The sequence below is a fragment of the Ursus americanus genome, chromosome 17 (assembly GCF_024610735.1).
Source record: "Ursus americanus isolate L20-20 chromosome 17, mUrsAme1.1.p, whole genome shotgun sequence".
Classification (NCBI taxonomy): Eukaryota; Metazoa; Chordata; class Mammalia; order Carnivora; family Ursidae; genus Ursus; species Ursus americanus.
In genome coordinates, this window is record NC_142143.1 from 22486597 (window position 1) to 22510035 (window position 23439).

General features: G+C 41.6%; 1 long non-coding RNA gene across 1 annotated transcript in view; it reads left to right on the forward strand.

The window, feature by feature from the left end:
* LOC148108644 (uncharacterized) overlaps positions 1 to 22343 on the forward strand; it is a 436992-nt gene extending 414649 nt beyond the window's left edge. Inside the window, exon 8 of the long non-coding RNA XR_015727120.1 lies at positions 20535 to 22343. This is a non-coding gene — a long non-coding RNA (uncharacterized LOC148108644). The remainder of the gene's footprint in view (positions 1 to 20534) is intronic.
* Positions 22344 to 23439: the final 1096 nt, after the last annotated feature.

The window sequence follows — 23439 nt, forward strand, 5'->3', positions numbered from 1 at the left end:
TCCATCTGCATAGGTGTATATACATCATATAATACATAATATATGTAAATAAAAAATTCATTCAGCAAGTGTTAACTGACCACTTACTGTATGCCAGACACTCTCCTAGGTACTACGGATAAAACAGCCAACAGAAACAGATCACATCCTAAAGAACTTATATTTAGTAGGGGAGACAGACAATAAATACACATGAAGTCAGGTGGTGATAAGTACAAAGAATGAAAAAGAGAACTCATTAAATGCAGAATGAGTAGTCGAGGGAAGGCTGTGTTTCATATAATACGTCAGGAAGGGCCTCCTTAGTAAGGCGGAGATTTGAGGGAAGGCTTGCAGAGACGTGGGAAGGAAAAGTGGTCCAGCCAGAGGGGGCAGGAAGTGACGAGCTCTGAGTGAGAGGTCTTGGTGGTGTTGGGGAACAGCACTGAGGCAGGGTGCTGGGAGCAGACAGAGGGAGAAGGAAATGGTAGGTGGGGTGAGAGGAGTAGCTAGGTTTTTCAGGCCCTTTTAGAGCATAGTAAGGACTCTGGATTTTATTCTGAGTGAGATGGGAGGCTTCTAGAAGCATATTATAATGCTAATCACATAGGGTTAAATTTACTACTTCCATCTAGTACTTTCTGATCCCATTTCTGCATCTATACATTTCTATAATTAGGCATGTCCCCATCTAGCCCTCTTCTGTCCTGCTGGCCTCCTTCTCTCTATGTGCCTCAGCAAAGGCAGCTCTGGATTCCGTCCTGGAGTCTGCCACCGTATCCTTGGATAGTTTCAGTAAGTTACCCTTCTCATTTGGTTCTCTGTCAAAAAAAAATGGGAATACTTTCACCAAACTCATGTGATTAAAGATTTAACAAGAAAAAAGATATAAAAAATGTCCAAACTCATAATATTTTGGTATTCTTTGTCTTTACACAGTTACCACAGGGCTTAGCATGCAGTAGGCACACAATAAAGGCTGCGGCATTGAATTAGAAAGTTAAATGAGGGGACACATGAAGTGTTCTCTAAGTTTTGTTAGGGCTGTTTTATTCACTGAGCTCAAAAGATACTCTTTCTGGGGAGTATGACTCTCATTACCTAGAAAGTTGAGTTATTTTTGTTTTCATAATGCTTCTCTAATATTCTTATTAAAGAGCTTATTTTACTTCTTAGAGAGTGAAAATGGTTCATTATACTTAGATTTGTACTTTTCACGATGCTACAGATAATATATATTTAATTATCCCTTTTACAAAATTTTGCTAACAATTTTAGAACAATTTTAAAGCTTTGCAGAATGTTCTGTGTGATACGTGTATGTGTGTGTGTGTATGTGTACTTTGAGTCTAGCTTCTGTAGATGTGTGCAAAAAAGGTCAGAAATTCTTTTTTTCCTATGTGCATGTCCCTTTGATGTACCTTTGCAACTCCCATGAAGCTGGTATCTGTTCTTTATGTCTTGAATCCGAACTTGGCCCCATGACTTGCTTTGCCAATAAAACATTAGCATATGTGACACAAGCAGAGCCTGGAAAGTTCCATGCACAGGACCCTCCCTTGCTGCTCTTGGGGGCCCTGTGGCCACTGGCTTGTCAACAAACTTAGGCTTACCTGCTGGCTGATGAGTCGCATCTGGCCAGTTGCCTCCTTTGACTCTGCCAGCAGCCAGCCGACTACCAGACATGCCAGTAATGCTCGTGTCAGCCCCCTGACACATGATCGAGCCTGACCAACAACAAACACATGGACCAGAATAAACCATCCCAGCTGAGCCGAGCCCAAATTGCTAGTCCACTGAACTGTAAGCAAATAAATATTTTAAGTGCTAAGTTTGGGGCAGGAAAATCGAACCAATACAGCTCTTATCCCTATTAATTGTTTATATTTTTGTGAAGTGTATTTTCTCTTTGTTTCTTTTTCCTCCAAACTCACTGTAGTAGAGACAGTTAGTCCCCCAACATCCATTTTCTCTTATTTGTTTTATTAATAGACCTTTCCCCTTCCCCCACCTACACACATTTGAGTTTTATCTGGGCTCACAGCTGTCCAGCCTGAGACTAATTTCCCTGCCTTTTCTTGCACCTAAGGTGTGGTCATGTGGCAATATTATGGGCAATGTGACACGAATGGACAAAACGTGTGCTAAGAAAGCTGCTTGCTGTCCACTCTTTCCCCCCTCTCATTTTTCCCTCCAGGCTGGGAAGTAGGGTAGCCTCAGACCAAGAGATGGAAGCCACAGGTTAAAGATGGCAGAGGTAACCCACTAGCTTGGGTCCTGGGATGTCTTTGCAGATCGTGCCTCCTTACCCATGCTGGACCACGGCCTACCACTGGTCTGCTATGTGAGAGAAAAAGAAACTATCTTCTTAAACATGCCACTATATTTTTGGGTCTCTTTGTTATAGCAACTTTTACCCTAACTCATACATAACAAATACTCAGCAGACACAAACTCATAAACACACGCTGTCTACCATTTAGAACTCAGGAGCTCAATTAATGTTAGATTCATGCAATAACAGTTACTGATTTCCTATTGTATGTTAGGCACAGGGTTGCATAAATAATGGCTTTTTTTTTTTTTTTTTTTTTTGCCAGGAGCTGACGAATGAGCAGGGATAGAAAAAAAATAACAAAGAAAGGAATTAAAGGTGACAAGTACTGTACGAGAGGACTCTGTCAGGGGCAGTATCCGGAGAAAATGAAAGGATTTGGACATCCTTTAAAAGTTTGCTGTGCTAGGATGAAACACACATCATGAAACGAAGCAGCCATTCAATGCACCTGTACAATTACTTTCACAGAATTTGGAGGCCTCCTCGCCTGTTTCTGGGTCACTGACCTTGAGCTGGGGCGGGGGTAGGGGGTGGCCTGGCTTACTGTTTTCTCACTTCAGACTTCCAACACTGTCTTTTCAAAGGGTTTGTGTGTTGGGTATAGGGGTGGCAGTAGGGATGGAGGTTAGGTTTAGAGGATTACTGACAATCCTGTAATAACTTTTGAAATAGCTTTTCAGATCAATTCCCATTCATTTCCCACTTTACAGAGAAAAGAGGACCAGGGAAGGATCAACAGTTATGAGAAAAACGAAGAGGGAAAAAACTCCACTAACCACACCTGGAAATGGGAAATATCTCTTTGTTCCTGTGTCCCATTGCCCACCCCCCACCATATCCTGTGGCTTATTTGTGTTTTCCTTCTATCAGCCACAATGGCTTTTATTTTATATTAAGAATGCCCTGGGAAGAAGGCACTAAGTGAGAAATCACCGCAAAAGTTCAAGAAAAGAACATATATAATATCTTGGGTGTTAACTAAGAGATGCTAAGCATGAAAAAGAATCTTGTCAAATTAGGCTTCATGTCTACTTCATCTAATTGCACCAGACCTCCTGTCATGCTCGTTTGCAATAGTGTTATTTTTTATTTTGAGTCATAATGGCCTTACTTTTTATGAATGCCTTGCCCATACGTGCCCTATGGTTTCAGAATACCTTTCATTTTCAACTTGTAGGGGGTACACCTTTATACAAATCATTTATCCTCTGTAAGCCTCAGTGTTCTCATTTGTATAATGACTAGATAATCTATGAAATCTCCTTTGGTCCCAAAGTCGACAATTTGAGTTCCCTTATAAACATATTGATTAAAGTCTGGTGACAACTGTAGCTACAATGACAACAGAATGACGAAGCATATTAACATTAGTGTTAATGCAATAATCAGCTGTGTTTTATTCCATATGGCAATTTATTTCAATAATTAAGCCAAACTCCATCTGCTTTGGCATACACAATTTCTTTTCAAATGGTTTCCTGAACTACATCTTTGGAAATAATTTTATGTTTTTCAAATATTGCTCCCATCAATATATGACGACTGTGTGGAATCTTTCTGATTAAAAAAAAAAAAATCATGGATGCCAAAGCCCATCTCATTTGACAAAGGGATTGTTTTGCTGCTTGACCTTATGGATATGTTGCGTGGTCTAATCAAGAGTCCCAGAAAAGGAAGACAAATCTCAGTGTCGGCAGAGAGAGAACGCACATGGGGTGCTAGTTTCTGGAAGAGGCAAAGCAAGCTGCAACGCTGTCAGCAGCAAATTTCTATTTTTCTGACCTGAGGATCCTGTTGGGACAGGATGGGCCTCAATCTGTGATGGAGACAAGAAATATGGCTCCTCCCATACATCCGGCAGGGGTGCCTTTCTTTGACTTGGGTTGAGGTGCATTGACAGAACAGCAATAGGGAACATTTGTCTTTATCTTTATAACGCTTGACAAGAGGCATGATTACTGCTGTAAGGGTATCAAAATAAAGAAAAAAATGGGCTGTCCTACAGCCCTGTTATTTATCACATTCAGAAACGCTAACCCAGACTAGCAGGAGAGAAATTCCTTGTCAAATTGCCTCTAAAAATCATTATTTTCCTCCCTGAGATAATATGTGAAGTCCATGGATCCACCCATGCTGTCCCCCTCCCCCCCGCCCTCTCCAGGTTTGCAGTTGGGGACAGTCTTCCCCTGAGCCAGGCTGCCCCTCCACAGACTGGGATTGCCTCCGTGTGGCTCATTGCATGTGCCAGTCTGACAATAAACACACTGTTCCCTGCATGTGCAGGCAGTACAGAAAAATGCTGGCTGGCGACTTATTAGCAAATATTGAATGTATACAACAAAAATTCGATTTATTTTGCAGCAACTGTTAGGATGTCTCCAGGCAAATTAGTGCTGGAGCTGACTTTTTCAACCCCTTTATTTATTTTCCCGTTCCTTGTTTCCTAATTAGGCAGGCTTTCTTCTGCTTTGCAGACACCCTGTCTGCCTAAATCATTGCAGGTCTCTTGCATCCTCAATACAGCAGGCTTTCACATTCGTATTGACGCCATGATAGGGAGGTATAAGCCACCCTTCTGCATATGGGCTCCAAATTGTTTCAAGAGTGATGCTAAATGCCTTTATGACCCAGTATACGTTTTCCTGCTCTGACTTATAGAGGGCCTGCATGTGCTAAAGCCAATGTTTTTTTCCAAACAAATTGTGAAGAGTAGATGGATCTAAATAGCGTTTGCAATGAAAGGCCACTACCTTCAGTGCCTGGCACCAAACAGTTTTTTTTTTCCCCTCAAAGTGTTCTCTCTCAGCAGGTCTTTGCAAAAGAGGGCATTTGCTCACAGTTCCTCATGGAGAGCAATTCAAGAATTAAATCAATGGCCATGTGCTAAAGCTTATTTGAAATTCTGCATTTTATTTGGATTTGCATTCTTTTGTAGGGCTTAGGGCAATGGTTCTCAACCTTAACTGTCCGTTAGAATCGTATGTGGAGCTTTAAAAAAATATTGATGCCCGGGCTCCTTCCCAGACCAATTAAATCAGAATATCAGAGGGTGGAGCCATGGCAGTGGCATTTCTAAAGTTCTCTAGATGATTCTATGGACAGCAGGCCATTGGTTTATAGGGTTATTATGATCAGAATACGTCCAAAGAACTCTTGTTTATGCAATAAATATCTGAATAACTAGTATCTATTAGGGAAAAGACTATGTACCATAGGGGATTCAATGACATATGAAGAAATTTCTGTGTTCTCAAAGTAGCTGATAAGTTAATAGAGGCCATGAAGTAAGTTTTCATTCATTCCACACATATTTGTTGAGTCCGATTATGAGTTATAAGCACTGGGGAGTGAGTATGGAATGAGAAAGGCAAAGCCTCTGATGTCATTGAGCTTACATTCTAGCAAAAAAAATTTTTTTTAAAGCAGGTACCGATTAGTCATATAAAGAAATGAATACAGAGGTAACATGATAGAGAGTGGCTGAAACGGGAAGGGAAGAGTTTTGGGATGCTTCTCTGAGTGGCAGATCTGAGTGATGTGAAGGAAACAGTTAAGTGAAGGTCTGGAGGGAGCGAGTTTTAGATAGAAAGAACAGCAGCATGTCAAGGTCTTGAGGTGGGAGTGAGCAGATGCCAGAAGCAGAAAGAGGCCAAAGTCCTCAGAGGAGGTAGTTGGACACAGAGTCCACATCCTGCGTAAAAGCTGACCTTAACAGAGACAGGAAAGCAGGCAAGCTTTGGAGGCGCAGATGAATGTTTCCGAGCCTCTGGAGAGAAAGGACATTGCTTTGGTATGGGCATTCCGTGTTCATAGGAAAAGGGGTTTTGAATCGTAGCTTGAGGGAGAATACGCGAGAACTGGAGGGGAAGGGCATTTCAAGCAGTAGTGTTTCTCTGCAAAAACATAGAAGGCACAGCGATCTAGACCATGAACGGAAGCAGCACATTGTTCCACTTGACTGGAACGAGGGATGCAGGAAGCCGTGTGGGAACTCAGAGGTTGGGATAATGAAGGACCATGTATGTAGAGAGCTTGGGCTTCATCCTAAAGACAAAGGAAAACCCAAATATATTTTGTTTACTTCTTCAGCCTTATGTCTGGCCAATTCCTGCTTCGCTCCCTGTATCCTAGCAACTCCAAACTACTCCTTACTACTGCACCTCCCCCCCACAGTCCTGCACCACCATGCTGGTCCTCGCCTTTAGGTTTTACAGTGGTCTTTCCCTCTGTTTGAAATATCTTTCCCATACTCTTGGGCTTGTCTCTGTCAACTAGTCAAACTCCTACTCAGGAATTAGCCACAGTTCCTTCAGGAAGGGGTTCCTGACCCTCCTCCGTGCCTCCATAGGACGAGAGGCATATTTCTTCAAGGGCACTTTGCGTGTCGAGAGGATCATTCATGAGTGCTAGGTACTAGCTCTTTACTGAGTGTTAGGTACCATGCTGTGTGCTTGCATTATGGCTTAATAGATAGATAGGCAACAAATGCTGAACAAATAAGCAAACTGGTATGTTATAAGATGGTACGTATGGAAGGAAAAAGTAGTTTAGGATATGGAAGATTGGGAGAGGTGCAGGAGGGTAGTTACATTTGTAGTACAAAGTCAGAGTGGGCCTAATTGAGAAAGCAAAATTTGAGCACACTTTGACCAACTGTTCCAATTTGTCACAGACTGAGGAATTTCCTGGGATGTGGGGGGTTTTCAGTACTAAAACTGGGACAGTCCTGGGCAAACTAGGATGGTTGGTCATCCTCGAACTGTATGTTAATATTTGTCTTATCTACTAGTTCTAAATTTGAGGACAGGAACTAGAGAGTGAGGGTAGCGTGGTGGTAAAGATCATAGGCTTTGGAGTCAGACTAGCTGGGTTCAAATTATAGCTCGGCCATTTGTTAGCATGGTGACCTCAGACTAGTAAGATTTTTAATGAGCCTCTGTCTCTTAATCTATGAAACTGAAGTAGCTGGCACAGAATAATCGCTCAATAATTGTTGCTGTTGTTATTATTCATAGTGCCTAGCACGGCCCCTGGGGGACTCCAGCTCCTCAATAGCTGTTTGCTGAAAGAACAATGAATTAATGATAATGTACCATGTGCCAGGCACTAGGCTAAGCCCCGGATATACAAAGATGAATAAGGCATGATTTCTGCCTTCAAGAAAATCATAATCCAGCAGGGGAGACTTACATGAAACACCATATTGGATTTTAACAACTGCTGTCTTGTTCCACCATGGCAATCCGCATTCTACTTTCCTAGTGTGCTTTTCTTTTACATGGAGCATAGTACCTTTTAATACCCTATAGAATATTCTTATATGTCACAGTTACTCTCATTGGAATGCAACTGCTTAAAAGCAGGGACCTTGGTTTTTTCATTGAGCTATCCCAAGTGCCTGGAACTACTGGCTCCAAGAAGATGCTCAATAATGTTTGGTGGATTAATGAATCGAAGTAGCATTTGATGTGACAAGAGCTTTTAAAGAGGATGTACAAAGTGTGGGCGACTACATTTAGAGTCAGGAAATGTTCCATGGACAATGTGGCATTTTAGGTTGATCTTAAAGGGTATATAGTGTTTCTTTAGAAGATTGGAAGGCATTTCAGGCTCAGAGCCCATCAAGAGGAGCTGACAGGAGCAATGCAGGGCCAATGAAGGTGGAAAGAGGGATTGAGGGGTTGAAGAGATCTGAGGCGGTTTGGCATGGGTGAGGTTTAAGAGACATTTCAGTGTGTCGGTGCTGATGCAAAGTGGATCAAAGGATGAAGCAGTGTGTGGAGTGACACCATGGAGACCAGCGTGTGGTTACTTAAGAATCTGGATGGAGATGAGTTGGTAATTTGAGAGAGGATGGTTTTAATTTTTAATGAGATAAGATCACTTGAGCAGTAGAAAGCTAAGGGGAAATAGCCAACAGAGAAGGCAAGAATAAACATGGACGAGGGCCCAATTGATTCAATCTCTGGAAGAGGTAGGAAGAGATGGCATTGAGAGGACAGACAGAGGGAGGGAGGGTGTCCTCTGAAAAGAGAAGAAAAACTCAGTTTTCTTCAGAGACTAGAGATAAGCTTCTCACCACTTGTGTGGAACCCAGCATTGATTCATTAAGTAAGTCATAGGAGACAGTACTGTCATAGATGCTGAGTCACTATTGGCAATTCAGTGAAATCCTGTTACCTCACTTTATGCTGGATAGCAGTTAAGAAAGGTGGCAACTGGGAGACTTTCTTCAAGAGGAATGTTTAGAAAAAAACAGAACTACTCAATTATTAGAAAACACAGGGTCCTGTAATGGAATTTTCTGGCTAACTCAGAATTCACGCACACACACACAAAACACTGTATGTTTCCACCATTGTTAAAAGTGATTGCACTTTTTCTTTCCCTTAATGAGAATGACAACTGAAAAAGTCATTTGGTTTTTAAAAAAAATTTGAAATACCTCAGAATTTTATCCCAAATTTTCATCCAATTATCCTGAGTCGCAGAGGTGGATGGCGTGAGGGATTAGTATTAATGGGCATGGGATTCAGAAGTACCCAGAGACAGCTTTTTTTTTTTTTTCAAAAAAAATTAATTCCAGTTGTAGCAAAAGTACTTAGTGAATTGAAGATCCTGGTTATTTGCTTTTACTTATTTTTGACTTCTGTATTACATCTGAAAATTAACATCTAAGAATTAGGAAATGAAAGATTATGAGTAGCCTGGCTTTTGCAGATCAAACTTTTGCTTATAAATTTTGTATTGGGTGGGTAATCTTTATATTCTGCCACCAGCCAAAGAAGTGGGTTGTCTCTGAATATAACTATTATATTATCAGCCATAATAGTCTTTTCCTCAAGGGCAGTTTCTCAAACAAATGATTTCAAAATCAATAAACACCCTGTAGCCTCCTGTTTCAGAATTTACTTATTCATGAGATGCTTATCTCTCTGTAAATTCCCAGGAAGAATTCTTATTGCTTAATCCCACCATATTGGATTGAATGCTTATCAGTTCAAAATTAGTTCTTATTAAATTTTCTTGGCAACTTTGTAACTATCTCAGGGGGTTCTCCCCCTGTGAGTTATTCTTACTTTTCAATCTTACATGAGTAGAAACCTATTTTAACATCCTAAAAATCATTAAACATTGGCTTACCCATTTGCAATGTGTTCCATTTCAATGTTAGTTGGACAAAGGCTGTGTGCCCACAAACAGAGCTTCGTAAAGAGACTATTTTGTACGGCTGCATGGTTTCGTTATTAGACACTAACAGTCTCCATCACTGACAGGTAGAGACAAATGGAGAGCTAAAGCATAGTAGAGGCTAGTGTAGCTACCTTCTCATTTTTCACCTTGAAGGCTGTTTCTGCCATCCTTTGGTCTGGTCCCAGGGTCATTAGTAGCTTCTCTCCCAATCTAGGATGTGGTCTGGTGCCTGTGGAATTACGGTAGCACACGCATGTCCAGGTAAACTAAAGAGGAATGGTCTGCTCTGCCCGCCTGATTGTGAGAAAAGATGCCTGCTCAAGATGGCGAGAGCTTCTGAAATAATGCTCTGCTGTGGGCTCATTTGAATAATCTCCCCACTCATTAAACACAGCTGCAAGGCAAAAGGCAGCAGAGTTCAAAAGGCAAGCCAAGGGAATATATTAGTAATAGAATTATAGTTTAAGCCTTTAGGCATGTTTCCCCAATATTTTTGTACTCCATTAATTACAACAAGAACGCTTTTGTCACTTACCAAAAAAAAAAAAAAAAAAAAAGGTTAGAGGAATATTTTGACTAAGAAACATAAGGAAAATGTATATGTTTTATAAAAGTGCTAGGTAGGCTGCAATTAAATTTTAAGACAAACTCTGGAAGTTATCCAATAAGTCATTTCCTCATTGTACAATTTAAATCCCTGGTGAGCTGGGATTAGAAACCATCAGCGTGATTTAGCTTCATGAGTCACTTTACCCTCGGCCCAGTACATGGGTGTCCTCACACTGTCTTCTCACAGCTGTGTGTGTGTGCGTGTGCGTGTGCGTGTCTGTATTTGCTCTGTTGGGTGATTTCTGGTCTAAATCCCAGAATGCCTCTTATACCCACTCAGAACGTCAAATTTATTATAGGACTAGAAAATATTTAATAGAAGAGAGAAAACAGTGGAAATAAAAAGCAAAGGTTTCCTTTCAAAGACCTCACCAGCAGAATTTTTCCTCTGTCTTTGAGTTTCAGGGTCACTCTGGGCTCTTCTGGAGTTGCGGGCTCTAGGGTTATGTTTCTGCTCCCGATTAACCCCCACCCCTAATCTCATCCACCACACCATCTTGGCTAGATGACTCACCGACATGACATTTTAAGATATTGGGAATTTGATGTATTTAAATTCTGAATGGTTTAACTCTGAATTCAATTCTGTATCCTCCCTTGGGCTGTGGATTGGATTGTGTTGAGTTTTATTACCCCAGGGACTCATGTCCTCTTCCAATACAGAAGCAAATGGCTTTCATTTTGTCACAGTTTCTGTAGGGATTTTAAGGATATATTGGCGTCCAAGGGTGGACAACTCCATCCTTCGTCTTTCCTCACATAGCTGTCTAAATTGACAGAGAGTGATGCAGGTGTAGCACAGAGGTTGTAGGGACATCCCAGTCCTCTGTTTTCATTAGCATTTCCATATTAAAATCTTCCCAAGGCATCATGCGAAAATGGTGACCCAAGTAAAATACTTTGAAATCAAACTACTGAAGTGTTTTTCTTTTTTTAAGGCATCTGATTTCACCCAGCATCGTAGGAATAAAGAGTTCCTTTATAATTTTCCAGATAACTGGAAATTTTCCAGATAACAGGTGAATTTTCCAGATACCTGAATTTGGCAAAGTTTGAAGAAGAGTAAACTGATAGTTTGTCACTTGATTCTGGATTTGCTCTCTCCCTCTATTTGATTTTGTATGTGTTAAGTGATTGGCAGGCAGTGAGTGGGGTATGCTCAAAAGTGGGCTCTCAAAAGATTTCCACATCCTAATACCTAGAACCTGTGAACATTACCTTATATGAAAAAAAAAGGTCTTTGTGGATGTTATTAAGAGTCTTGAGATTAACGACAAAAGTGGAGATTATCCTGGGTTAGCTAGTTGGGCCCTAAATGCAATCACACATATACTTACATGAGGAAGGCAGTGCGAGGTTTGATACATACAGAGGGGAAGGTGATGTGGAGATGGAACGAAGTCAGACTTTGAGATACTGGCCTTGAAGATTGGAGCAACAGGCCAAAGAATATCGGCAACCATCAGAAGCTGGAAGAAGTAAAGTATGACTTTACCTGGAGAGACTGTGGCCCTTATGATACCTTGATTTTGGCCCAGTGATATGAATTTTGAACTTCTGGCTTCCAGAACTGCAAGGGAATAAATTTCTGTTGTTTTAAGCCACCCAGAACGTGGTAATTTATGACAGCAGCAGAAGGAAACTAAAAGAGGGAGGCACTTTCACAGCATTCAAACACTGGGGCCACCAGCCAGGCAGATGAACCTGCACACTGTCTGATAATTCCATGTTTGCAAATGACCTTCTGGACTAGTTGGAATAGTACAGCTGCCCGTTTCCAATCCAGCATCCATAAGCACAAAATGTTTAACAAAAGGAAAAGAAGCCTACTGATTTAAGGGCTACAGACCAAACAGAAAATACAGATTTGGTACCCATGGGTTTATCCCTCCCTCTTACTTTCAGCCTAAAGGTACCAGTGCCTATAATCTGGATGTTCTTTCTCAGGAAGGAAGTAGATGACATTGGACATGATACAAATAGGTCCTCGGATAAGTATCTGGCTGCTGCTGTGTCCACATTTTCAGTTGCTTGCCATGTTATTGTAGGGGAAGCCATAAATTGTCACCTTGGGTCTCAGAGTATCAGGCGGTCGAGCAAGAGGCACAACATAGCATTCCTGCCCTTGACTGTGCCCTTGACCTCTCATCTTTGGTTCTCCCCACCTCCCCAAATAAAAGCAGCCCTGATTTTTAAAGCTCTTTTCCACCAAGTTAAATCAGAAGCACCTTCTCGCTAGCCAGTTTCCTCCTAAGACATCCTACTCTTGGCCCCACCAGCTCCATTTCAGTTAAGGAGACGAGTTCAGTAAAAGAATACATCAAAACATCTCTTTGCCTGGATTTATGAAACCAGAATAATATATATCTTCTAAGCAAAACAAAAAACAAACAAACAAACAAACAAAAAACCAAAAAACAACCCAAAAAACAAGCAAAAAAAAAACCAAAAACACAACCCTGAAATATCAGACACTAAACATATCCATATAATTTTTATTTCTCTATGGAGAGGAAGAGGTGGGATCTTTTGCTGGACAGCCCCTATAGCAGAGACAATGCCCATTTTCCATTTTATTCTTTTAGTTTAGAAATAATGAACAGAACTTTGAGAATGATTCCACGTATCTCTAAACACCATTATTACATTGGCAGCAAGACTTCACTAATTTAGAATAATGATGTGAGGGTGGAGGAAGACAGAGATAGCTGAAAATCTGGTTGTGGGAAATTTTTAAAGAAGAGCACTCTGGCATCGGCTAGAATGCATCGTAGACAGTGAGATATAAATGTACGTTCATTAGTGAAATAAAGCAAGTTGAATTAATTTAAACATTCTTTTGCACTGGACCAAAGAGATAAAAGTCATTTAATATGCAAGAATTTATTATGCCTCCTTAGTGGTCTAACTGAACGTATCTGGAGGCATGTTTATAAAGAAATCCTTCATTTCAAGAGCTTTTGGTTAGATATAGCTACTGATTTTACACTAGGTTCCCTCCCCTGTGACACCCCAAAAAGGTTTTCCAGGAACGTGTTATTTTGACCTCCAGTAAAAAATAAAATGGACAGACAACATGTTTGAGAATTAAAATCTCTGTCCTCCCTTTCAGAACTGAGTTTATTACAATAAACTCGTTTCCACAAGCTGCCTGTTTATTCATCTTCTTTCCAACTTCAACCCAATACAATTTTTCTTCTGTCCTCCATCAAAATTGTTCTTGGAGAGAGGAGTGGTGATATCGTTACTAAAGTCATTGGGATTCTTTTAGTACTTATTTTACTGAGTTCTTGGAAGAAGGGTGATCTGGTCCCAGCAGTAGCCCCGTAAAACATCTTGGCATCTGCCCTGAGAATTCCACTGGACTGGAACAGTTATGGCCTGAAGTCTCTGTCACCCTCATCATTGATCCAAGCCATCAACCCCCTGTTCTCCTTTCAGTAGCTCTTCTGGGCAGACCCCATGCTGTCGAATGAGAGTAAGACAGGATAATCTAAGCTCTGATCCCAGGGTAACCATCTAAGCTCTGATCCAGAGTTAACCTCTTGGGTCACCAGGGCAAGTCCACGTGTCCTTCCAGGCCAGCTGCTAGAAGTATGAAATAATGATATTATTCCATTGAATCTAGGGCACATCTTCCCCCTCCCCCACACTTTAGCATCTTTTACAGTTCATGGCATTTAGAATCACTGTTAGCCTGCATTGACATTGACCTCTTCCCTGAAGGATTTGAGTTTCCCTTGCCAGTCACTTGGTCTACTCTCAACCTGAAACCACTTTCAAATAAATTCTCAGCTTGAGGTTTCTCTTGACCACACTGATGGTGTAAATTCAGGTCAAAATCTGTGCTTTGGCTCCTATTTTTAGGGGATAGTTTCTAATTTCCTCCCCGACAAGTGCCAAGATTGAGGTCCCCATTCTTCACTGTCCCTTTCTGTGTGGTGACTTTATTTCTCATTTACTTTTACATGGAGAATGTAGCCCTTCTGTCTTCCAGCTCTAGTCAGGGGTGTTTTTCTCTCTTAATAGTATGCAAAATTATGGTACATGGTTTGTTCAGAGACAATAAGAGAGCAAAATTTAGTGTTGTTTCTAGAAGCTCTCTAGTAGGTCAGCTGAATTTACCTCCTTTATAGAGAGCTTGCCCTCTTTTCGTCATGACCACATCTTTTGTCTGTAGCATCCAGTCCTCACCTCCCTCCTCTAGTACCAACCCTGATCTTCCCGTATGGTAGAACACTGCACCTCCAAGTTTATTTTTCATAATAATACTATCAGCATGGGATACAGTTCACTCACGATGAGCTCACCCAGGGGTGGGTTTGGTCTTTATTGAACTTTATTAAAATGTGAAGTTTAGTCTTTATTGAAATTAACCTTAACCTTACGTGGTCATGCTCCCATTGCATTCTTGACTCACTTCAGAATCCCCGACTGGCAAGAATGCATAGCAGTTCACATTTCTACTATTCTCTTCCCCCGGTTTTATCAGTCTTTCCTTATGCACTAGTATGCTTTACCCCTAAATTTGCTAATTTAATTCCCTTTTTTCAACTAGCTAGCTTTGAAGCTTTTCTCTTCTGCTACATACAACAGGTTGACCCTCTGAACTTCCTCTCTCACTGGTACATTTTGTATAAGTCATATCACAATTGTAACACTTCCTTCATCTTAGAATGCTCTCTTGTCTTCTTTGACACCATGCTCTTGTCTTTCTCCTACTGCTCTGCCCACTCCGGCCCCTTAAATGTTGGTGTTTCCCAGGCTTCTTTTTAATGCCCTTTTCTGGTCTCACTCTGTATACCTTCTCCAAGCCATCTTATCTATACTCTCATGGTTTCTATTTTAATTGCTACACTGGCCGCTTCCCAACCCTTATATCTGGTCCAGTCCCTTTCCTGAGCTCTAGACCCATCTATCTACTTGCCCTCAGACATCATCCATAGGCACCTGAGACCCACTAAGTCTACAAAGTAGTCAGCATCTTTTCCACAAATGTGTGCCTCTCCTCTATGTTTAATCTTGGTCAATGGCACCATCATTCAGCCCTTAGCCCAGCCTCCAAAACTGGACATGACGTTTACTGCGCCAGTTATTGAGTTTACAGGCTAATTACTTCTTTGTCTTTCTAAGTGTCATTTCCCTCATTTCCAAAACAGGAATATAGTGCCAATTTCATAAACTTGAGAGAACATTATAAATATATTTGTAACACTTTGCACAGTGATCTATGATAAATGCTCTATTAATATTTATTTTTTAATTATACTTGATTCCTTCCTTTCAGACAACCCCTGTTCAGTTGATCACCAAATATTCCTGTACCCACCTCCTAATCCATCTGTCTTGTGTCATTTGTTCACTTCTTATATCCCTGTTGCTAGGATTTTAGTTCAAGACAATAGTGTCCCTTAGGGTAACTATTTCAGCCGATTTCTTTGCCTCCCATCTTGCCAGCTGCTCATCCATTTTCCACCATCCACCCAGAATAGTCTTCCCAAATCATACACCTGATCGAATAACACCACTGCCTAGAAACCTTTCACCTTTCCATTGTCCTAACGATGTTCAACTGTCTTTATAGGGTCTCCATGGTCAGGCGTCTGCCAGTCGCTCCTGCCTTATCACCCCATGCCCAGTCACTTTGTACAGCAGTGATGGGCATATGTCAGTCTCTTTCTCTGCATGTGAACTTTGCTTTTGCGTTCCTTCCTGGAATCTCTTAATTTTTCTCTCTTCTTGATTCTTTCAGATCCTGGTTCCCTAGTCTGGGTTACTTGTACCTCCTTAAGCATTTCTTTAGCATTCGGATCATACTTACCACTTCACACTGTTGAAATAGCCCATTTACCTTCTCCTAGGGTTACCAGATTTAACAGATAAAAATACGGAACACCTAGTTAAATCTGAATTTCAGATAAACAGTGAGTAATTCTTTAGCGTAAGTATGTCCTATGCAAGCCTTTCTTCTACTAGACCTCTTTCACTGGAGGGCAGGGACCATCATTGCTTCCCAACACCTAGCGTTTTGCTTAACCCACTGCATACACTGTGCTCATTGTTGACTAAATGAGTAAACTACTTAATGAAGTCCAAATATATATTTATTATTTGTAGGTTATGTGCTGACATGTTCTAGATCTTTTATTTTGAGGCTATGTTGTTAATTACGAGACACGTTCTTCTAGTCGGTTGTCTGTCTTTCCAGTGCGCTCTAAAGCAAGCAGAGAGCTTGGATATTGACCACCCTCAGCACAATGTGCCTTTACGTAAATGATTTGAAATGCTCATGTTTGGAAGGTTCATGCGGCAGAACGAAGTTGAAATTTCAACCACAGTTTTCAATAAAACAGAAGCAAAAATGTAACTTTCATAACTCAACTGCCTTTTCCTTTTTGATCAGTTTGAAAGGCTTTTGTTCTGTCTAATACGAGTGTTTTCTGTTCATGCATAGCAAAGACATAATCTAATCTCCAAGGTTTATTTGCCAAAAGAATCACTAGATGTGAAAAGGAGCAAAGTTTTGAATTTTTATTAATTTGGAATGCAAGCTCACCTGAGAATTAATGTGCAGATCTCTCATAGGAACCTTTTCAAAATAAAAGTATAACTAAGGGAAAGTTCATAGATATTTTCCAACCTGTGAACTTACAGTTTAGTTAGCTAGATGAAGGGGTTTCATTGTGCTGACTGTAAATGGACTAGAAGCAAACGGGTTTCAAGGTAAAGGCTTCATGCCCTGCCTCACTGAATGCCGTCCTTCTAGACAACAACAGAACCCCTCGGCTATTTTATAAAATTTGAGAAAATATCATGGGGTGTGAGATTGGCTTCACTGTCTGCTGTGATTGGCCAACTCCTTTCTCCTTTAACTGTGCTCGTTCAGTGGTCTAGTTTAGCCAACAAAATGCTGGACTGCTTTCAAAGTATGGACTAAACACCTTACTCTATTTTCCAATATACTGTTCTCAAGGCAAGTAACCATAGGATCGTACTCTAGAATGTTATGCAAGTGAGATAAAACAAAACCTTCCACACTCATTAAACAGGTCTTTTACCGTTTTTAGTGAACAATAAGATCAACAGCTTTTAGTTATTTTGGTGGCTGTATGATTTATACAAATCTGAGACCAAAAAAAAAAAAAAAAACTACAAGAAAAGGGCATACACCAACTATGTTTCCTAGGGGATTAAACGCATTAAAATCAAGAGGCACTCTCATTGTAGAATTTAATTGAACTATTTTTCAGGGGCTGGTATTTAGTTTGCTTTATTTATATTTAATGTAGCCGTAAGTAGGAAGACCATGAATTGGGTCTCTGGGCTAGTCATGCTGACGTGTTCAGGGATGAAACTCAGGGGCTTTGCATAGCCGAGTTCTGTGGTCAGGTCAGCGCTGGGTTATTGAGTTTCTGAGGTTGAGGATGGGCTGTGTCAGTTTATGCTTTTCCAGATAAGGAAAAGAAAATTGCACCTGGAGGCAACAAGAAGAGTCAAGAGTAATTTGCAATGAGTGAGCAAAATGAAATCCTGCAGGAGGTGAAGTTTGTTTTCGCCAGGAGGTGTCACTATTGTCAACACACATGACTGGAGATGGAGGAAAGCTAAGAGGCGGTGGCTGGCATCATTTGACAATAACAGGATACAATTTTTCCGAATCTCTCCCTTCTCCCTTCCTCCCTCCTCTCCACCCTCCGCTTCTTCTTTCCTTCCTTTGATGCCACAATTTCGGTCCTCCATGTTACTTGCGACGGGTGTGCCAACATGCTTTTATTAACATTGGGAGGGAAAATTCAGCGGTGGGGGAAGAATGGAGAGGAATTCATGTCATCCAGGGGTCACCGGCTCAGAGGCATTGTAGGCTCTTTCCCCTCTTCGTCATGACGGAACAGCCTAAGCTAATGAAAATTTAATAACTTAAGGTTGTGAGAACTGACCCCTTTGCATCTTTCTATTCCTGACAACTCAATAACATTTCTCAAGATTATCCATAATAAGTAGTATGGACGGGCTTCAGAGTGCATGCCCTGCGCGGTTATCTGGTTTTGTAGGACAGCGTTGGAAACTTCCGAGTTGTTTTTATTTTTGCTCCGGCTCCGCGGTCCGAGGGTCTGGGCCGACTGGCTCTCGTGAGCCAGCCGCATCATCCTGTTTGGCAGGATATTTACTCCGCCAACTCTCAGCTTCCTCCCGTGTAAGCTGAGCATGACAACGCGACCTACCGCCGCAGGAATGCCGGGAGGATGAGGTGTGCTTAACGAGAGAACGTGCCCGAAGCGCCGACACGATGCACGGCCCAGAGAGGCGCTTAGAGTTAACGTCACGGTTCCCTCTTCACGTTGACATCTGGGCAGTGGGGAGGCTCTGAGAGGGCTTGAGACTCATGCTGCCCTTCAAGCTTTCCTAACCTGTCTGTCACCAGTCCCTGCGGGATCTGGAAAAGACTTTATGCTTTTATTTTCTTCAAAATCTCGTATCCGGCACTGTTCTCCATTTGAGTTGATATTTTGCAAAATGTGTTGATGATACTTCCGGAGACATTATTCCTTGTTGGAAATCGATGCCTTCAATTGCCTTTTCTCTCCCTCTCCGCACGTCCAAGTGCTTCCCTTCCTTTGAGCTTCAGATCAACCTCTAGCTTTCATGTGCGGCTCTCCTCATCTTTCTTCGGCTGAATTTCTATAGCACTCAGAGTCCTTATTCCACAAACTAGATTACTATCATTACTGCTTTTCCTTTTTTCTCTAGTAGTGTTAGCTGTGCAAACTCTACCTCCTCAAATAGCTTTTCTGTTTCCTAGGGGTCAGAAGGACATTTGTATCTTCCTTTTATTCCCTGTAGCCCCCAGCTCAGTTTTAAATGTACAGGTGGGATTGAATACATTTTTTTGGTCACTGGTTGACTTATTGAGAATTCAGAATGTCAGGGAAACATGTTGAAACAAACACACGCAAGAAATTTTGCTACTCTAAGTAAGATGAAGGAATTCAGTGGGGACTTGGGATTGGAGGTGGAAAAGGAGGACTTTGAGAGAAGTCGGAGGGATCAGGTCTGCAGTCTAAATCTGGGAGGAAATCAAGAGTTTGGCGAGAGCTGCTGTTGCTGGGTAAGGCAGCCCTGTTTGAAAGAGACAGTGGGCTCTAATGGAGGCTTATTGGAGCCACGGATTTGAGTCCTGACTCTGTCACCACCTGCGCCCTTGAAAGCACCACATACTCTTTCTGGGCCCATGTTTCTTTGGTTATAAGGTGAGGAGTTTAGATTGACAACATCTAATGTCTCAAGTAGTTCTAAAATTGTATGTTTCTAGACTATGTAGGGTGGGCAGGTTCTTGAGATGCCAGATGTTCCTTTCTTCTCCCCCAAATTGTAAAAGAAAGAGTGTGGGATAAAGAGCTGACACTGCTCTCTCACACTGTGCACCATTCATCCATTCAGCCGACACACGTGAATGGAGCCCGGCCATGTGGCCGGCACTGGGCTAGCGATGGCGATGAAAGGGGGAGTGACACTGACATGTCCCTGCCTCTTGGGATTTACAGCCTAGTGGGGAAAACAAGCCCAGAAATGTAAAGCTAGGAATGTGATGAGGTCTAGGAAGGACATGCAGATGGTGGGTGAGATGGCACAAGAGAGACTTGGACGGCAGTCCGGAAAGGCTCTCCAGCAGAAATCATCTAGGTGAAAGGCAGGTAGAGGAAAAGAACATGTGAGAAGATCGCTTGGTGGGAGGGAGAATGGAAAGTTTGGAAAATAGAACAGTCCAGTTGGAGACTAGAGAACTAAAGAGGGGTAGATTTAGATAATGAAGGAGGGATAGGGGTCAGATTATGGGGGACTTGTCAAGCATGGTAAGAACATTTTTCTGGATTTTCAGAATTAGAAGCCACGAGTGAGAGACAGGGGGTGATCGGCATGGTGGTAAGTGGATTTGAGAGTGGATGGAGTGGGTGTGGGTCAGATGGGTTAGGAGAAATCCAGGTGAGTGATAGCCATAGCTGGGTCTAGGGGGGTGAGGCTAGAGACAAACTGATATAGATTCCCAGGACCTCAGTTTCCTCATCTGCAAAGAGAAGAACTAAATTCAACACTAGGATCCTTTCTGGCAATTTCTTTGATTTGATGGGATGGAAATACCTTGGGGAAGAGTGTGTCGCTGTGTGGCCACGTGACTGGTGTATAGACATGTACTCTCACACATCTTTTAGGTGGGGCCTTTTCCTGGATTTGGGGATTCTCTTAGAACTCCTCAGATGAGACCTGGGTTACAACAGAGCTTCAAAACTTACAGAATTTCTGACAAATGTATTTTGAAATTTTTACTGTGAATCAAATTACAGCACAGGAGGCAGGATTGTTTAAATTTTCCTCTGACTTAAACCCCTCTCTCTCTCTTGTTTTTAAATCCACATAGGTTATACGAGACACAACAAAACAAACCGTTTCATCCACTAGTTTCAGTTCTGGCTCCACTGGAAGAAATAATGAGAACACTTTGGAAACGTTTTCCCTCAGGAAGCATAAATCCCACGAAAATCTCAAGAATTTTATACCATGACTTTAGGCTTCTTGGTATAACAAGAAGAGGGACAATCTATTGTAAAGTTTACAGCCTCTCTCCTGACTATAAAAATATACGCTAATTGCAGAGAATTTTGAAAAATACAGAAAACTGTAAAAAAGAAAATGATGATTTCTCATAATCCTGCTACTTAGAGATAAACACTGTTTAACATGTTCATTTATTTATGACTCAGTCTTTCCTATCCATGTAAATATGTGAGGGTATTTAGACATATAAACACAGGCACCCTTCTTTTGTTCCTGCAGGGTAGTGTAATGTTTAGGGGTAGGCCCTCTGCAGTTAGACTGCCTGGATGCAATTTACTAGCTCTTCTTTCCTAAGCCTCAGTTTTCTCACCTGTAAAATGGGTATAATAACAACAGCGGCCTCTAGCACACTGAAAGAACTAAAGAGATAAAGTATGTAAAATCCAGAGTGGCTCCTGGTGCCAGTAATTTAATTTGCATTCATAAACAGAGGTTATTTTTGTTACGCCATTTTGTCACACAGTCTCTGTCATCTTAGATTTTCTTCCTTTGTTCTCTGTCGCTTTCAGTCTCTCTTGTGATTTGGAAGCTTCACATTCTATTTTTATTTCTAGGGGCTATTTTTGAGTTTTATTTTAAAACTTTGCTCAGTCTATATTTCTCTAAATATTTTTTTAAATATTTTATTTATTTATTCGACAGGATAGAGACAGCCAGTGAGAGAGGGAACACAAGCAGGGGGAGTGGGAGAGGAAGAAGCAGGCTCATAGCAGAAGAGCCTGATATGGGGCTCGATCCCATAACGCCGGGATCACGCCCTGAGCCGAAGGCAGATGCTTAACCGCCGTGCCACCCAGGCACCCCTATATTTCTCTAAATATTAAAGTCAAGAATGAAATGATATTTTTTGACCTTCCTCCCACCATGAAAGAAAGGACCACTGAATATTTGGGGTCCCTGAGGACGTCTGATTCGTTACATGGATATCTTTCCTGACTTTTCATAGACTATTAACCCCATTGCAAGATGAGGACACTGAGGCTTGGGGAAGTTAAGTCACTTGCCCATGGTCACATAGTTTTAAGGAGTTTTAAGGAGTTTTAAGGACTCCAAACTTTTTCATTCCTGGCTTATGTCCTCATCATCAAGCGGTCTCCGAGTTCCTGTTTGAACACCACTGAGAACAAAGGACTCATCACTTGCTGAATCCACCTAATCCATCTTGAGCAGGTTGTAAGTTTTCCTTACATCCAACTGGAATTCTGTCCTTCCGCCTCCCCGGCGTCTACTCCTCATTTCCTAGAACACAAATATGTTCTGAATGGTCAACCGAACGTTTCTTGATTTTTACGTGCTTGGATTCGAAGTTTAAGACATGATCTTTGCTCTTAAATAGACTTCTGGTGAAGTGAGACCAAAATATATAGAGTAATTACAGAACAAAATATAACTGTAAAGAATTAGGGTAAAAGTATGTTGAACAAATTATCAGCTTATGAAAGTTCAACAAAAGGAGAGGAGAGCACGGGGGTATAATTTCCATTGAAAGTTTATCTTTCCCTCACCTCTTACTCCATCTGACATGATATAATTATAATCAAGAATTGGGGATTCGAAGTGCATTATTAGAACTAAATGGTAATGCAATAGCAAAAGAAACGTCTGCAGGGGTCCTTGGATGTTTGATGTAAATGTAAAACAGATTTCACTAAAATAATAAATGTCAAATATAAAATCCATTGTTTCCAATTACTGCCACTTCACAGACTTTAACTACCTAATTTAGCCAAAGCATGAGGGGAAAATATTTTGCACTTGAAAATGTAAATTAAAACATTTTCCAATGCAGCAACAATGCTGTATTATTGAGCTTGGCAGACCCCTGCTCCATCTCCTATGGTCCATTACCCTGGCCTGGCGCCTTGGAGCTTATCTGGGCTGCAAGACATTCTTTGCTTCAGACTCTGCCTCTTGATAAGGGTTATCACTTTGCTAGATGTAGAGAGCTCGCATGTGCCAACTTCGGGCTTTCACCAGAAATCCATGGCAAGGGAAGGGGCATGCTGATGGGGTTGTTCCAGAGCCCTGTTCTTTTCTCTTTTATTGCAAAAATTGGGATACGTCATTTCTATCGAGACGTCGCAAACTTCTTAGCAATAAAGACACGATGCTTCTGCTTAGTCAGGATCCTTCTTGTACCAAGTTTTAGGTTCTTTATGTTGCTTAGCTCAGAGAACAGGCAGCTGACCCATCTTTCAGGGAGTTTCTCTTACGGATCAGAGCAGGATCAGCTTGAAGGCAGGTTACGCTCTGTGTATCTCTCACGGGCTAGGGGGTCTTTGTGATTCATGGCTTCTTCCTGCACCGGCCCTCAGTATCCACCAGCTTCCTATGTTCCCTCATAGTTACTGCTTTCTCATAATGGCCTGCCCCTGGCTCGGACATGCCTTGGTCTTGGAGTCTACGTGACAATGCTAGCTGCCACGTGCGTGGTGCTAACTCGATGTTAGTCATCATTCCACGTGCTTTCCATATTCGTTTCCTCTTTGAATCTTTACACTAAGCCCACAGTGCAGGTCCTATCATCATCTCCATTTTACAGATGAAGACACCGAGATGCCCAGAGATAAAGTCCCTGGCCCGAGATCACACAGAACTGACAGAACTGGTAACGGATCCAGGCAGACGATCTGCACCATCTTTATTCCTTACTGTAATCTGCCTCCTAATGGTGTACTTTCAGTTTTAACTCCCATCTGGCTTGGCTT